General features: G+C 36.2%; 1 pseudogene across 1 annotated transcript in view; it reads left to right on the forward strand.

Annotated features, from left to right (window-relative positions):
• The first annotated feature begins 466 nt into the window (after positions 1-466).
• Positions 467-17,811, forward strand: part of LOC308638601 (olfactory receptor 6E1-like) — a 63,058-nt pseudogene continuing 45,713 nt past the window's right edge. Inside the window, exon 1 of the transcript in view lies at positions 467-1,384. The product of the transcript in view is annotated as an olfactory receptor 6E1-like (transcript). The remainder of the gene's footprint in view (positions 1,385-17,811) is intronic.

Below are 17,811 nucleotides of genomic sequence, written 5' to 3' on the forward strand. Positions count from 1 at the left end.
GCACTCAACGACTGAACCCCATCCCCAGCCCTATTATGTATTTTATTTAGAAACAGGGTCTCACTGAGTTGCTTACTGCCTTGCTTTTGCTGAGGCTGTCTTTGAACTGGTGACCCTCCTGCCTTAGCCTCCTGAGTCACTGGGATGACAGGTATGCACCACACCAAGTTTTTACTCATCAGATAGCAGTCTTCTTGGAGGAAGCAGGTGCTTACTCTCATGTTGAAAATAAGTATTAATTCCTGAAGTGATTGTGGGCTACATAAGCCAGCGTTCCTGTGGTGTTCACACCATGAACAGCACTGTAATAAATGTCACTTGTTTCATCTCCACAGACCAGCATGATAGGCACTGACTGTCTCTGCATTTCCAAAAAGCCACATAGACCAAGAGACTAAAGACAGGCCAGGAGCAAAGACAGGGACCAGGCTAGGAGAGCAGCCACCCCCAGCCTGGTGCCTGGGCAATGGCACCTCATAAACCCATCCTCACTGCTGTGCTGGATTTTGAGCTTTTAGGGGTCACAGACGTGCAAGGGCTCCAGCTCCTTCTATTCACAGTGCTCCTGGTCATTACATGCTCACCCTCCTGGGCAACCTGCTCATTATCACCCTGACCTTGGCTGACCGCCGCCTGCACACTCCTATGTACTACTTCCTGCGCCATTTCTCCCTGCTGGAGGTGGGGTTCATGTCCACAGTCCCCCTGCAGATGCTGGCCCACCTCCTATCCGGTCACAGGACCATTGCCCGTGCAGGTGCTTTATGCAAACAGGGCTCTACTTCATCCTGGGCACAGTGGAGTCCTTGTTGCTGGCTGTTATGTCTGGTGACTGCTACCTGGCCATCTGCTGCCCACTGCACTATCCCACTCTCATGACGCCCCGGGTGTGCAGCTGGCTGGTGCTGGCCTGCTGGGTCACCAGCATCTTGGTCCTTGGGGCTCTGTGTGCCTGGATGTTCTCCCTGCAATTCTGTGGTCCCTGCATTCTCAACCACTTCTTTTGTGACAGCACCCCCTTGCTGGAGTTGGTGTGTCATGACCAGCTGGTCAGCTTCCTGGTGGCCATGTGCACCCTGGTCAGCACTGTGCTGGTGATGGTTTTGTCATAACTGCTGCATCATTCGCACTTTCTGCACCTGCCGGTATCTGGGGGCTGCAGGAGGTCTTCTCTACCTGCTCCTCCCACATGCTGGTGGTGTCACTCAGCTACAGGAGCTGCATAATCATGTACCTGAAGCCCATGCAAACTGGGCAATTGACCCTCAACAAAGGAATGGCTTTCTTCAACACCATAGTGTCACCCCTGCTGAATCCCTTCATCTACTGCTTCAGGAATGATCTGGTCCAGAAAGCCAGCAGGGATGTGCTGTCCAGGGGGAGAGTTCTTTCTTCTCAGATATTCAGAGGGAAAGCTTTCCAATGCTCTGCTGCTAAGCAGGGCATAGTGGCACACACCTGTGATCCCAGTGACTGTGGAGGCTGAGGCTGGAGAATTGCAAATTTGAGGCCAGCCTCAGTAACTTAGTGAGGCCATAAGCAATTTAGTAAGATATTGTCTCAAAAAGAAGGAGGAAGAGGAGGAGGAAGAAGAGGAAAAGGAGGAGGAGGAAGAAGAAGAGAAGAAGCAGCTCTATTTCTTTTGGTTTTGTTTTATTTTATTTTTCAATGAATCTGAAGACCATTTTACTAGAATGAAGAAAGAAAAATATTAATTCAAATATCTGCTGGAAGGATGGGAATGTGACTTTTTGACTTAGTGCTTTCCTTGCATGCAGGTTCAAATAACTAAACACCAAAAAAAACCCAATAAACAAACAAATAAATAAATAAAACTATAAAATTAACAAAAATAAAGAAATAAAATAAACAAACAAAAATCCTTCTGGTGCATCTGTTGTAATCCCAGTGGCTTGGGAGGATGAGGCAGGATTGTCACAAGTTCAAATCCAGCCTCAGTAAAAGTGAGGTGTTAAGCAACTCAGTGAGGTCCTGTCTCAAAATAAAATAGAATATATGACTGGGGGTGTGGCTCTGTGGTTGAGTGACCCGAGTTCAATCTTCAGTACCCACCCCATAAAGAATCTGGTGCTGGTAACTTTACAGTGGAGAAAGTTGACAAACCCTTTCTTGTCCAACTGATCACGGTCAAGGTCAAAAGTGACAGATCACGTTCACATGCACCCTTGCCATGGTGTGCTGCAAATTCTCCTTTACCTCTGTTATCTTCTACCAGAAAACAGTGACCTCAGTATGATAATGAGAAAAACTTTAGACAAATTCTACTAGAAGGAAATTCTATAGCATAACTGACTAGTGCTCCTCAGAGCTCTCAAGGTCATCAAAGATGAGGAACTCTAGGCACTGTCACGATGGAGAAGAGCCAAAGGGGACATGCTAGCTTAGTGGAGAGCAGGATCCTGGGTGGGTCCTGAAGAAGAATTAAACCAGTAAAACTGAGGAAATCTGAGTGACCCATGGACCAAATTTTGTAATGCTTCATTGATTGTAAGAAACATGCCATACTAATATAAGATGTAAACATAGAGGGAACTTATTTGGGGTGTTTCTGACTATTAATTTTTTGAAATCTTAAAAACATTTAAAGAAATAAAATGTGTAGTAACAGGTTGTGATAGTGCACATCCATAATCCCAGTGAATCTGGAGGCTGAGATAGGAGGATCAGAAGTGTGAGTCTAACCTGGGCAAATCATTGAAGCTGTAAGCAACTTAATAGAATTCTGTTTCAAATTTTTAAAATAAATAAATAAATAAAAGGGCTTGTGTGTGGCTCAGCAGTTAAGCACCCCTGAGTTTAATCCTGGTACCAAAGACAAAAAAGAAAAAGAAAAAAAACTGTATATACAAAAAGAGGCTAATTGTAGTTATTTTGAATATCCAGGAGAATGGAAGGTGGAATCTATTAGTGTTTTGTTTAGAAAGCAGCCTCTTGAGAGGAAATGACAGGTCATTTATCATTGTGCACATCCTGAAATTTCATTGACATTTTTGGGCAACTAACTTAGCTTCTTCTTACATTCCACTGTAAGAACTTTTTCACATGATTGCAAATGTTTTCTCTATGAGTTGATTATTGAATAAATGGTATTTAATCTACCTCCTCTTTATGACCTTTCACAGTTAGAAATAAATATATTCTTCAGGGTGTGGGTGTGGTCACATGCCTGTAATTCCAGTTATTTGGGAGGCTGAGGATGTTGAGTTAGAGTCCAGCCTCTGCAATTTAGCAAGGCCCTGAGCAACTCGGCAAGATCCTGTCTATAAATAAAAAATAAAATGACATGAGGATGTGGCTCAGTGATTAAGCATCTCTTATTTCAATTCCCCAGTAGAGAGAGAAAGAGAAAGAGAGAGACAGAGAGAAGAGAAGAGAAGAGAAGAGAAGAGAAGAGAAGAGAAGAGAAGAGAAGAGAAGAGGAGGAGAAAGAAGAAAGAAAGCTATTCTGGGGTCTGAGAGTTTATCTCAGTGGTAGAATGCTTTCCTGGCATGTTTAAGCTCTGTGCTCCTTCCCCAGATTCTACCAATAATAATATCTTGATTAATCATATATATATATATATATATATATATATATATATATATATATATATATATATGTTTGTGTGTGTACCTTCATATATATATATATATATATATATATATATATATATATTTTTTTTTTTTTTTTACTTGTCATTAAATTTAGAAAGAAATAATGCTATTTTGTACCTTACTGAAAATTGAAGATTGTCTGCAGTTTGGATGATTCCCTGATGAGTGATTCACTTATATAAATGTGATTTTTGAGTAGAGAAGAATTAATGTTTTTAGTTCATAATTTATACGACAATGATTTCCCTCCATTTTTTTGTGTGTGAAGGTTTGAACCCAGGAATGCTTAACCACTGAGCCACATCCCCAGCCTTGTTTTGTATTTTTTTATTTAGAGATAAGTTCTTGATAAGTTGCTTAGTGCCTTGCTAAGTTGTTAAGGCTGGCTTTGAAATTGTGATCCTTTTGCCTCAGTCTCCTCAGCCACTGAGATTGCATGGAACCTGGTTCTTATTTTTTTTAATTAAAACCAGCATATCATACTGATACAGCCACATCCATAATTATATCAGTGTAATTTACCATAACCCAATTATGGAAACAACAGAGATACCCATAATTTAATTGTGCAAGGCTGTAATTGCAAAGAATTCAAAATAATATGCATGGGGTGGTGCTGTAGCTCTGTGGTTAAGTGCTTGCCTAAAATGTGTAAGACTATCAGTTCAATCCCCAGGACCACAAATGTAATAGTCATATATATTGTCTGTCTGTGTGTGTTTGTGTGTCTCTGTGTGTGTATGTGTGTGTGTGTCTGTGTTTGTTTGTGTACCTTACCCATTTTATCTTTTCTTTCTGGGTTCCAATTATACATAGGTAGAATTCTTACTGATATACTTCAGATGGCTTCATGTTCTGAGTCTTTTTTTATACACATTTTTACATTCTGGGGACTGAACACAGGCCTCATCATGCGAAGCTTGGACTTGACCAAGCCACAACCCATTCTTTTCCACAATTCTACATGTATATTAACATATTTTGCAGTTCCCTGAAGCTTTTGTCTTCATTTTCCAATCCTTCTCAGACCCATGCATGTGAAATTTTACCTTGCAAATATTATATTTTTTGGTTATTGGTTTTTCATTCAATTCCATTATTATCCATTTATCTCATGATATAATTATAATCTTTTCATCTCTTTTATATGCATAAACTAATAATGCATTGGTTCTAGTTGTTTTAGACTATTAGCTTCTATTTCTAATGACTGGAACATCACTGGTTCTACTTAAAATACTGTGTTTATATTAGGCTTGTAGGTCCTGGGCTTTAATTTTGTCCCAGATTTCATAAATCTTTATATAATACTGTGTAAGTTACTTAGAAAACAAAACAAGCTTTGTTATTGCTCCCTTCAGAGGAAGTGTGAGCCTTTAATATCTCCATTTGTGAGAATAAGTGATGATCTCTCTTCAGTGTTCTATAAGTTTGAGTATAAATATCTTTTATCTATATCTATGATTGGATTTATTTCTAGAGTTTTCAAAGCCTTGTTTATCAGTTCTAGAAGTCTTCCAATGGATTGTTTTGATTCTTGTGTGTATATGACATATAATTTGTGAATAGTGATAATTAGGCTTCTTCCTTTCCTGTTGGATCTCTTTTATTTCTTACTCTTACCTAGTTTCTCTGGCTAAAATTTCACATACTATTTCAAATAGGAGTGGAGATAGTTGATATTCTTTTCTCATTTCTAATTTAGAGAAAATACTTTCAGTTTTCAGAAACTTTCAGTTTTCCTCTGCTTGGTATGATGTCAGCTTTGGGTTTGGCATACATACTTTTTATAATGTTGAGGTAAATTCCTATAAAGCTTAGTTTCTTCAGGGTTTCTTTTATGAATTTGACCTAAATTTTTTCAAAGTTTTGCTCTGCATCCATTGAGAAGATCACATAATTTTCTTCTTAACTCTATTTACATAGTGGATTTTGTTTATTCATTTGCAAATTTTTAACCATCCTTGCAACTTGGTCATGATATACCTTCTACTTAATGTGTTTTGAATATGCTTTGCTAATATTTTAATAAGCATATTTTGCAACAACGCTCTTAGGCATGTTGCATGACAATTTTCTTTTGTTGATGTTTCCTTATCTGGTTTTGGTATCAGGATAATACCAACACTTTTAAATGCATTTTGAAGCATTTTTTCTTTTCTTTCTGTTTCATGGAGTAATTTGAGAAGCATTAACATTAGTTATTTTATAAAAGTGTGGTAGAATTCAGCTCAGACTACATATGGTCCTTGGCATTTTGTTTTAGATTGATTTTTAAAAATATATATATTTTTATCCCAGTGCAGTTGTGCACATCTGTAATCCCAGCAGCTTGTGAGGTTGAGGAAAGAGGGTCACTGGTTCAAAGTGAGCCTTAGCAACTCAGCAAAGTTCTGTGTCAAATAAAATATATAAATAAAGGGCTGGTCATGGGGATCACTGATTAAATTCCCCTGCATTCAATCCTTGGTATCAAAAAAATATTAATGCATTATGAGTATGTTCATATTTTGTTCATGATGACATATCTGTATTAGTGCATAACATACTTTATTGAGTCTTGTTTCTCAGTGCCTCATTTTTCCTTCTACTCCTACCTCCCTCTGATCCTCTACTCCACTCTTCTATCTCCTGTTTTTACTTATTTATTTTTTTTGAGATCCCTTTCTTTTCTTCATTCCATTTCCTTTCTAGCTTTTATGTAGGAGAGAAAACACTTGACCCTTAACTTTTTGAGTTGGGCTTATTTCATGTAGCATGATGTTTTCTAGTTTTATTCATTTCTGCAAATGACAAAATTCCATTCTTCCTTATGGCTGAGTAGAATGTGTGCACCTGTGAAGAGGTGCGTAGGTGCTATTTTCTGTGAATGTAACCTGCTGACACACAGGACCTCATCATGTTCAGGCCCAGCCTGTTTGTGCAAACCAGAGAATGGAGACCCAGTGGGAAAAAGGTCTTATCTGAAGCATGTAGTGGCCTCCCATCTGTGCCTGTGACTGCTTGTACACACCCTGAGAAGTCTGGCCACCTCCAGAGTGTCCTTTGTTGTCTCTGTTTCCTACTACTGTGTCTCTTTGGCCAAAATTTCCATGATAGTTTTGTGCCAGAAAGAAATTCGCCTGAAAGTGAAATTCCACAATTCTCTAGTTATCCCTTCCCTTGATCAGACAAAGGTAGTGCACATTCTCAATGTATCCTCACAGTGTGAGGGGTCTCCTTTCAGCTTATTATGATTTTAATGCTCAGGTATTACTAGTGATAAAATTTCTTCTGTTTTCCTGGTTAGAGTTTTATCAATTTATTGACCTTTAGAAATAACCAGATTTGGGTTTCATGAATATTTTCCATTAATTTATATTTTCAATTCCATTGATTTATGCTTTCATTTTTTATTTCTACTCCTTTGCTTATTTTAGATTTAATTTTCTCTTTGTTTTCTAATTTCCTAAGGTGAAAGTTAGGCTTCTTTTAGATCTTGTTTTCCAATACCTATATTCAATGGCATCTATTTCCCTTAGGCACTGATAGCACAATTCAAAATATCAGTAAATATCTTGATGTCAGCTTGACCCATGTTTATTTAGAAGTATGTCATGTAACTCCAAGAATTTTTACTACTGACTTACAGCTAAATTTGTTGGAATTGTGGAATATACATTACATTTTATCTATTGTTGAAGTAGTGTATGGGATAAACATAAGCTGTTGTTTTCATAATGTGGTCCATATTGGTGAATGTTTTTGCAAACTTGAGAAGAATGTGTATTCTGCCCTCATTGGATGAAGTAGTGCATAATTGTCAATTAGATCCAATTGATTGGTGGTGCGAGTGAATTCAAGTATTTCCTAAGTGATTTCTTCTTGCAGGATGTGTTCATTCCTGATTGAGGGTTGTGGAAGCCTACGATTACAATAAAAATAATCTTTTTCTCATGTTTTTTTTAATTTTTTCTTTATGCATATTGATGCTGTATGGTTAGTTCTGTGCACATTGAAATTTGTTATATCTTCCTAGGGAATGAACACTTTTTATGTGATGACTCCTTGATTCCTGGTAATTTTCTTCTTTCTAAAATCTCTTTTTCTGATATCAATTTAGCTATTTCCACATTTTTAGTTAGTGCAATCATAGTATATCTTTCTTCATCCCTTTAATTTTAATCTCTGTGTCAGTTTTATCATGACATAGAGTTGGCCCTTGTTTTCAATCCCTTATGGCAATGCTGTGTTTTAATGATTTATGATAGACCAATAATTTCTAAAGTATTTCCTGTACACTTGAACTGATATTCCCATTACATTCAAGGGTTTTTTAAAAAAAATATTTTTACTTGTATATGGACAGAAATATTTTTATTTTATTGATTTTTATGTGGTGCTGAGACTCTCACCCAGTGCCTCATACGTGTGGGGTAAGCACTCTATCACTGTCCCAGAACCCCAGCCCTCAATAGTGTTTTATTATTTTCTATAGTTTCAATATTTTGTGGGTGTTTTTTTTTTTTTTTTTGGTTTTGTTTTCTGACTTGGGCATTTGACCACTGAGCCCTATTTTGTATTTTATTGAGAGACAGGGATTCATGGAGTTGTTTAGAGCCTTCCTATTGCTGAGGCTGGTTTGAAGCTTGTGATGCATCTGCCTTAGCCTACTGAGCCACTAGGATTACAAGTATGCCCCACCATGCCTGGCCAAGTGTTTTTATTAATTGTTTTGTTTCATGTTTTTCTTTTGTCTTCTGTGCACATGTGATTTGATTGTGCATTTTTTTTACCTTTTCTGTCACTTGTTTGAATCACTTTTGCCTAATGCAAATCACTTCCAAATAATATTATATATTTCTCAGGCACTGCAAATACATGCAAATATTTCTGATTCCTCTTTCTAATCCTCTGTATCACTGCTGTCATTCATTTCTCCTATACAAATTTATTATCACCAAGTACAGTGTGGATCTTTTTATTTTGGGCAAATTGATTTCTATTAGATCATTTAAGAATCAGAAAAAATATTTTTTTTTGTTTTAAAACCATTTATTTCTTCTCTTTTTTATGATTTTATTAGTGTATTTTATCTATCATAGTAGGATTCATTTTGATACATTCAAATATACACTGCATATAACTTGCTCCATTTCAGTCCCCCGTACTTTCTCTTTAATTTTAATTCTCCATCCCTCTGTTCTTCTTCCTCTGGTATACTGGGCTTTCCCTATTTATTTATTGTTTTCTAGTTGGTGCTTTATAGATATACATAAAGGTAAAATTTGCTGTGGTATATTCTTATATACTTGCATAATTTACTCAAATTTACTCTGTAGCTTCTCCTTTTCCCTGTCCCTTCTCCCTTCTCATGTATCCCCTTACTGTACTCCATTTATCTTCCTTATATTTGTATAAGACTCTCCATTTCTAACCCCCCTATTTTGTTCTAGCTTCTGCCTGTAAGAGAAAATATTTGACTTGATTTGCTCCGTCTGACTTACTTCACTTAACATGATGCTCATATTTTGTGTTTTATTTAGAGACACAGCCTCACTGATTTTTTGCTGAGGCTTGCTTTGAACTTGTGATCCTCCTGCCTCCGCCTCCCAAACAGCTGGGATTACAGTGTGTGCCACTGCTCCTGGCTACATTTTATTTTTAAACTTTTTAAATCTTCATAAAACCCACACAAAACCAGATAACAATATTTATTTATGTTTCTCTTCAGCAAATTTCAGGCACAAACTTTAATTTGTTGAATGGATAAAATATATTTGATCAATACTTAGGGAAAAACTCTAATTTTGATTATAAAAATTTCTATTTTAAAAATTTAAATAGCTTTATATTTGAGATCTAGTACCCACCAAGCTCTGAATTCTTGCAAGTGGAAGTAATTGGTTGATGTGATACCTACAGTAAAGGAAATGATGAAGTCTTCACAGTACAGAATAGCAGAGCCACTGGTGAGTAGCCGAATGCTGTGAGTGGCCATGTTTTTTGGAGAACTGTATGGAGAGAGTCTGGAACTGTGAAAATAATGAGATCATTGTGTGTGTGTCTGTAAAAGATCTACCATGTATCCACTTGAAAGAATCATAAGGCCCACAAATAAGACCTCTGTACATACCATCAGGGTATGTAAAAAGAATCTCCTTTGAATGTAGTTCACGGGAACAAAGAAACAGTGATGATTGACAAGCAGAAAATCTGGCTAGGTCTTTTGTGGTGTGGCCACAGTGTAGATAAGCAGGTTCCTAGAGATTGGACATGGTGAGGACCATAATAAAAAAATTAACCACATGATGGGATATGTAGATTTAAAATTGAAGCTGGCCAACCAGGAGCCACTGGGGCTTATGGTGACCAGCTGAAGCACAGTCAGGTGGTGCAGATGGACAATCCCCTCATTATCTTTTGAATGAAAACATGAATTTTGCATTTTTGGTCTTGTGTTTCCAAAATATCTGTAGATTTTGTGGTTACTTGGTGAAATTGCATTAAATAACACATCCATGACTCTGATTTGGATATTTTATTCAATCTGTTTAACCCACATCTAACCACGTAACACTGAAAGTAGCTATAATTTGTTTCAGAGTCTCTACATGGAAGTATGGGATGATAAAAAGTTTAATGCTCTAATTCTCCAGAATCATCAAAGTCATTTTAAATGGAATTCAGAGTTATTATGAGTTTATACTCTTGACATATGCTCCAAAATGAATGCAAAAACCTTTCAAATAAATATAGAGAAACACAAGAGTGTTAATCAAGAGAAGCCACTAAGATCATGTCAGCAGGATGATGATGATGAGATACTTTGGATAAAAAGCTAAGTCTCATGAAAAGTAAAGCCATATGGGTGAGGTGGTGTATCTGCTGTAATCCCAGAAGCTGGGGAGGCTGAGAGAGGAGGATCATGAGTTCAAAGAAAGCCTCAGCAAGAGGAGGTGCTAAGCAACTCAATGAGACCCTGACTTTCAATAAAATACAAAATAGGGCTGGGGATATGGCTCAGTGGTTGAATGCCTCTGAGTTCAATCCATGGTTAAAAGAAAGAAAGAAAGAAAGAAAGAAAGAAAGAAAGAAAGAAAGAAAGAAAGAAAAAGCCAACTTTCTTGTCTGTGTTTGTATTGAGATTATTACTACACAAATGGGGTTACATGTTTTTAAACAGGAGAACAGAAGATACTACTGCAGGGTTAGGAGATGGGAAATCATGAGGAGCACTATCATAAACACCATACTGATTTAGCTGGACACCCAAATGTGAAGCCTAAAGATGCTTTTGTGGAGAGCAATAAAGTTAATTAAATAGATTATCAGTTCCCTTACTTCTGAAAAGGGAGGAGAAGACAATGTTTTACAAACACACTCTTAGTAAATACAATTAAATGTTAAATTCCAATAGAAATTGATAAACCATATGTTAGTGGAAAAACCTATCAAATTCAATCTGTTACACTATAGTTGACAAATCCATGACCAAGAAGAAAAAAGGACTGTCCACCATGAATAAATTCAATAACAACTGGAAGTCTTCTCAGATAAGTGGCTGCTCTTTGGATGCTGCTGCAATATTTACTATCTCTGGTATCTCTTAAAGCATAGCCAATAAGAAGACTGGTGAATGTGTGAGAGTAGGAACTCAGGCCTTTGAGTCTCTTTCATGAAATCTATCCTTGCTTCCCAAAATTACAGCATCCTGACATCAATGCCTGGATTCAGATATTTGGGTCAAAGCTTTACAATGATGATACAGTTATCTTTTTCTTTCAAAGTCACACAAATCACTGAAAGAAATTCTTACCTGAGCATCCAAATGTGAAGTCTGTTGTCACTCAGTGAGTGTATTTAAATTGTATTTAAAAACTATTTTTGTGAAAGAAGTTTGGAATGAACAAAGCCATCTGATATTCGGGAGTAAAGTGAGGTGAAAAATCCTTTGTAGGGTTGAATATTACTCAAAAACAAATAAAATAACTTTCTCAATATTATTATCAACTGCCTTTATTACAGAAAAATCAGTGAAATTATATAAATATGTAAGGGTTCTGTATTTGGAATTGAGGTCTCTGATCGCTTCACGACTGTGGTATGCTTGGTGTCTAGGAAGTTTCTGTACAAAAAGACACAGAATGTCTGGCTGCTGTGAAAACTTCTGTGCAGAGAAATAGGATACCTGCCTGCTGTAGCAATGTCCTTCATAAGGAGGCTCTATTTTAGAGTCTCATCAGCCTCCACACTCATCTCAGGCACACAGCTCCTGAGGATAAAGAAACTCTCTTGTTATACAACCACAATGTTTCACTGAGCCTAAACCTGTCCACATAGCAATAACTTCATATAATGGACTTTCTTGAGAGCTACACAAAGATCATAACATTTCACATTGCAACTTAGTATACAACTGAGCAATAAGCTGCATGGTGTTGCTAAGTCTGTTACATGCCTAGTAATACAATGAGCAGTATGTACTAATGATGCCAATGATCTAAAGAAACCTATGGATATATATAAAGCTGGCAGCTCAGGTGAGAATCTTGTGCTTTTGCCTATAAACTTTGCTTCTCTCTCCATTTATTTTCCTTACAACTGGTGCTCAATGTTGGGGATGAGAAAAGTTCTCTACCCACATGGCCTCTCAGTCCACAGAAAGTTGGAGACAACAAAATCTGCCCTAATAGAGATCCATTCAGATGTTTTGACAGGTAACAAGGAAAGGGAGTAGCTAAGTTATGCCTGGGTCAGGCTTTTGATGCAAGTCTTTCATCAGCTGGTACCCATCCCTAATCAGTAAGCTATGAGTAATTCTTTATTTGAACCTCAACAAAGTCATTGGGTCAAAACTTTCTCTTCTGGTTGGCAAGGCTGGACATACCATAAATAATGCTGATCTTGCTGCCTCATGCACAGAGTTAAGGTCTTGTTGTACTGAGTACCCAGAGAGTGAGTCACTAATTTAATGAATTGGGAGAAGATAGGTAAGATGCTTCATGAGGAGTCATGAGCTCTTATACTTATGCTTCAATGTTATTGCTAAAGCCTCTGTTTCTCAACCTGCCTTCTCTTTTCCTCCTGTGCTCAAACATGTGACCTCTTTAAATCATCCACAGTCACTCCCACCATGGCAGCACAGCTCCAGATCGCTGCAGTCCCTGAGCCTCATGGGTGCACAGCTCCTTTAAATCATTCACTGCCATTGGTTTCGTGGCTGGCTGTGGCAGCCAAGCTAAATCCAAGTTATTTGAGTGTTTGGGACAAGGTGCTGAGGAAGGGGAGTCTCCTACCTTATCTGTCTGTCTTATTAAGCTATATTTGCTAACCAACCAAAGTATGAGCAATTAATTTTTGCTATATTTAAAGAATTGCAACCTACCCACCTAGGGAAAAAGGAAGGGGAATCCACTTTTTTTTCAAACAGTGGTCAGTGAGAAACAGAAGACCAGGCTCGGTCTGATTGGGTGTGGCCACAATGTAGAGAAGCAGGTTGCTAGAGATGGAAATGGTAAAGACCCATAAGAAAATAAAGAGCCATACGATGGGATTTGTGGATTTAAACTTGAAGTTGGCCAACAAGGAGCTACTGGGGCTGATGGTGACAGCCTGAAAAACACTCAGGATACAGGTGGTGCAGATAGAGAGTCCCCTCATTACCCTGTACAAAAAGATAAACAATGTGCATTTGAGGTCCTTTGGGATGTCCTGCACTTCCTGAATGTCTGTAGATAACAAAAGTCTCATGGTGAGGAGCATGAGGATGTGTGTTAGAGCCAAGTGAGTGATGGGGAGGTCGGTGATCCTGGGCTTGGGGTTCACAAGGACAGCCATAATGTGGAGGCAAAGCAGGAAGGTATTTGCTGAAATCCCAATACCAGCCTGGGGATAGAAGGCTTTTCTTATGGCATTGTAAATCGAATGTGGATTCATCTTCCTGGTGATTCTGAGAAGAAAAATAGGAGCATTTGAGAGCAATAGAATTTTAATTGATGTGCTTTCAGTCAATATATTACCTTTTACAATCTCCAGAATCATCATTTACCAAAATAACAAAAAAAAATGCAAGTCTTTTAAAATAGGAAAGGGTCTTATCCTTCATTTTAATTTCAAGTAAAGAGTTGGTGGGCGCCCCCATGGTATAATACTGGTCTAACATAAATGAACCCATGTTTGCAAGCCAAATGCTGAAATTTACATAGTAAGTTAAAAAGTAAATTTTATTTAAAGCACCCCTCATTCTTCAGAGGAATGATTTTTGCATACTCCCGTGCACCTCATGAAAGTGCTCAGATCTCACCCTCTCTTTGAGGCTGTACAAACCATGTATTCCTTTGTAGCATGTTATGTTATTTAATGGTGAACTTTTGTTTGCTTTTCAATATTCCCTGTAGGTTTCTTAATGATGAAGACGTTGCTTATCTGACTTGGGTCTGTAATATCTGAAATATTGCTGTTACATAAAAAAATGATTTAAAATAAGCTGAGAATGTAAGATTTGGATAAACAGAAATAGGTATTTTGGGCTGGGATTGTAGATCTTAGTATGGTAGATGACTTGTCTATCCCATATGAGGCACTGAATTTGATCATCAGCACCACATTAAAGTAAAATAAATAAAATAAATGAAAGCATTGTGTCCTAAAAATAAAAAAAAAACATATATTTTTAAAATAGTAATTATTCAGGGAAATAATCTCAACATGCCCATCCCCATGGTTTCTTTATTAAATGGCAGAATTGTAAGGGATTTAGTAATTTTTCCCCTCCTGCATAACTTTCATTTAACCCATTTCCCAAGATCTTCTAGCTATGGGAACACTGTTACTTCCTCTAACTAATTAAGTCTCTGATTATAACATGAGTAAATTGGGGTCAGGTAAGTTCTTTCTTTATGGCATTGTTGGGTTAATTAAATATGTGCTTGACATATATGAAGTACAATAAAATTGGCCATTATATTACTTGTCTCTAATCTTAGTGTGAGGGAGTAAATGTGATATATTAAGGATTTCCTAGAATAGATCAGCAATGCCTATGTAAGATTGACCTCCTTTGCCAAACTTTTTAAATATTTTTTTAGTTGTAGTTGGACCCAATACCTTTATTTTATTTATTTATTTATTTTTATGTGGTGCTGAGGATTGAACTCAGAGCCTCACACATGCTAGGCAAGCACTCTACCACTGAGCCACAAACCCAGCCCATCATTTGTAAAATTTTTTATTCTTGGATCCTGTTAGTATTCTTTTTTTTTTCTTTTCATTATATAAATTGTACATGCAATGAATTTGGATGTTTCCACATTCCAAATTCCTTCCAAGGAAACAGGGACACAGCTTGTGTTGTCTTCTCAATTTTTAATCTCTATTAAAAATTGCCACTGTTTGTTTTCATTCTTGTTATTCTTATACATTCAAAAAAATGAATCTCACCATTTCAGAGGTGATGGGTCATCCCTTACATAAAATATATCATACAAATTTTTCAGTAATGTCCTGAAAGTAGTTTAGTTGCTCAGAAAAGGGAACTAACATCAAGTCTCATTCAGTTAATATTTCATATATATCCAGAATTCTGTGGGTACATGGTCAACATCACATTGCATAACAGAGCCATGGCTCTAATTCTGACATTTGACTGGATGTCTGTAACTATTGACTTGAGGTTATTATCTGTGAAACACTCTGAGAGTAGTTGTAACTCCTTGAGTCTCCCTATAAATAGTAAGAATGATGGAACCAATGATTTATTGTTTTATTATACTCTCAAATGTTAGCCAAATACCTCTTGATGGAAGGCAGAGTAGTTGAGAATCCACAGTCTTGATATATGCTTTTAAAATCAAGGCAAAAGGTATAGAAATTAATTCAGAAGGTTCAGTCGGTGGAACCCAAAGAGCCCATTTTGGAGGGTAAAAATAAGATATTATCTGGATGAAGCTCTTCATGTAATTTTCATTTAAATGTTGAATCCAAAGACAGGGGAAACTAGTGTTATTTGTTTGCTCTTTGGATATTTACTACCCAAGGTGTTTGTGTATTTTGTGAAGTAAGAGAGCAGAAGACATTTTTGCAAGGTGAGAGATAAAAAACCAGGTTTGGCAATGTTGAAACACCATGATGAAATTAACTGGAAACCCAATAAGAAGCCTATGGTTATTTGTGCAAAAAGCAGCAAATTCGGACTTTAACATAGAAAGTAACTAGTTATTGTACCTCTCAGGAGATACACAAGGGAATGCATTATACACACATTCATATTAAATGCAATGAAACATTCAACTGTTAGGTTTACTAAATATTATAAACCTGTAACCAATGCTTTTCTATCAGCACTTATCAAATGCAACTATTCACACTACAACTAGAATATGCCTCACCAAGGAGAAAAAAAAAGACTGTTCTCATGAACAAGGTTAAAAACTACTGGAAGCAGGCCATGGCTGTGGTTCAGTAGTAAAGTGCTTGCCTAGCATGCATGAGGCTCTGGGTTTAATCCCCAGCACCACATAAAAATAAAATAAAAGTAAGGGGAAAAAAAAGAAAAAGAAAACTGGAAGGCTTCTTTTTGGATGATACTGGAATTATCTTTATATAATATTTCTTCTGACTCCTTTTACAGCATATACACTTGGGCCCTGAAGCACTCAGGCCTTTGAATCTCTTTCTGGAAATCTGCCCATGTTTCCAAATTTAAGTCACTATCCTTTCAATGGCTGTATTTAGATATTTGCAAACTAGAATGCAAACCATCTCTATTATTATGATCTAGTTAGCAGTTCCTTCTACTAAATCACACAACTTCCTGAAGGTTTTGATTCACTTACCTTAAGGAATATGCAAATGTGATGTCTGTGATTGTTCATTGACTGGATTGAAACTGTACTTGGAAAATGTTTTTTTTTTCTTTTCTTTCTTTTTTTTGTGAAGAAAGTTTTCAATTCAGAACATCATCAGTGAAGATATGGGTAAAAGGAGTGGTGTAAAAATTATAAAAAAAGACATTTCACATGAAAAGACAATATATATTTTCTCAGGATTATTGTAAACTTCTCTTTACTGCATAAAATTCAGTGAAATTATGACAAATGAATTTGTCATTTTAGTTCTCTGAGTAATTTATTTAATATAAGCAAAAATTTTATTATTAGTTTTTTGTTATATATGACAATAGAATTCATTTTGATATAATTAAGCAAGCATGGAATACATCTTATTCTAATTTTAAGACCCCATTCTTGCAGATGAATTGATGGTATGATTCACTGTGATATATTTATATATGTATGCACATAGGAAAACTATGTCAGAGTCATCCTACTTATTGAAAATTCTTATACATTATAAGTACTTTTAAAATTGTTATTCATTAGTAAAGAATAATTTTGAAGCTCATAGAACAGCCATAAGATAATTCTAAAAAAAATAGGTATTAAGGAACAAAGTTTTATAACAGAGGTGGATATGAGCTAGAATTGTCTATAATAAAACACTCTGCAATGTCATGGATAAGTAGCAATTTTTTACAAGATTACAAATTTAAATTTATTCTAGTAAAATACTAAGACAAATGCAGTAAAAACTGTCTTTGAATCATTTGGATATTTTTGCAATTACAAAATTCAATGAATCTACATAAAATGAAAGACATTATAGAAGCTTCTAGTGCTAAATTTTATGTTCTTTCTCAATGATTTTGATTAAATAAAAGTCTAACACTACAAGATAAATTAGGATAATATTGAAATTCCAGATCCATGAGATATCAAGAAGCAGTTTTTTTTGACATAAATAGTAATACACTGAAATAATAAATAAATAAAATAGAAAAATGGGCCTGTGGTTGTGTATTCTATGCCAACACATGAAAATAGTACATTTTATTTTATTACAAATTTAAGTCTGAAATCTAGTATTTTATTTTATTACAAACTAAAGTTTGTATTCTAGTATTTTTCTGTCTCCCTGAATCCTTTGGATACTTTATAAAAAGCATAAATGCATCTCCCATGAATATTTATGCTGCAGTAAAGAGAAAGATAAAAGTAAGTCTGATATAGTATCCCAAGGAACATTTAAACGAATGCAATTTCTTTACTTCCATGTAAATACACACTACACATTTTATGAAAAATTACTTCTAAAAATAAAATAATATTAGATAGAATTATTAGCAGGTGAATCTGTGAGCTTAGGAATTGCCAAAAG

The sequence above is a fragment of the Spermophilus citellus genome, assembly GCF_964194105.1.
Source record: "Spermophilus citellus genome assembly, chromosome: 19".
Taxonomy (NCBI): Eukaryota; Metazoa; Chordata; class Mammalia; order Rodentia; family Sciuridae; genus Spermophilus; species Spermophilus citellus.